This window comes from Solanum tuberosum, unplaced genomic scaffold, assembly GCF_000226075.1.
Source record: "Solanum tuberosum cultivar DM 1-3 516 R44 unplaced genomic scaffold, SolTub_3.0 scf00566, whole genome shotgun sequence".
In the NCBI taxonomy this organism is placed as follows: domain Eukaryota; kingdom Viridiplantae; phylum Streptophyta; class Magnoliopsida; order Solanales; family Solanaceae; genus Solanum; species Solanum tuberosum.
The window spans coordinates 54835-55624 of NW_006239496.1; positions in this window are offsets into that span (position 1 = coordinate 54835).

A 790-nucleotide genomic window follows, 5' to 3' on the forward strand; every position below is an offset into this window, starting at 1 on the left:
AAAAATAATATAACAAACTGATTAATTAATTATTTTCAATGATTAATAAGAAAATGTATATAGCAAGTACATGTATTATTATTACATTATTTATATCCACTCTATATTAAATCATTTTTCTATTATAGTTTGACGCAAATTTCAGAATGTAAAGAATGTTTTGGATTCGAAAAATAAATATTCAAAATATACTAACATGTCATTTAATCTTATGATATTTTACATTTCATGTGAAAAAAAATTAAATATTAATTTTTTAATATGAAAAATATTAATTTATTAATACAACATAAAAGTAATAAAGGACAATATATAAAAATATTTGAAGTATTTGATATTTTATTAAATTAAAATAATTCTAAATTAATATATAGCCGCGCAACGCGCGGGTACGTATACTAGTGAAGAACAATAATAAAGAAGAAGACAATTGAGTTTATATTTATTTTTTCCAAGTTTATTTTAACATATGTCCAATTTTTATTGGTCAGTGCTGTCAAAAAGCTGCACCCACGCGCTTAACATAAGTGAAATCACGGACTCAGCCACGTATGCCAAAAAGTGGTAAACAATTAACTAAAAAATAAGTTTAGGGGGGTAATAGGACCTTAGTAAAGGTTAGGTGTGTCTCAGAAATTTTGGGCATAGGCTGGAGGGTACTTATGCATTTTCCCTTAAAATAACATACTATTACATATTTTAAGGGAAAATGCATAAGTACCCCCCCAGCCTATACCCGAAATCCCAGAGACACACCTAACCTTTACTAAGGTCCTATTACCCCCCCGAA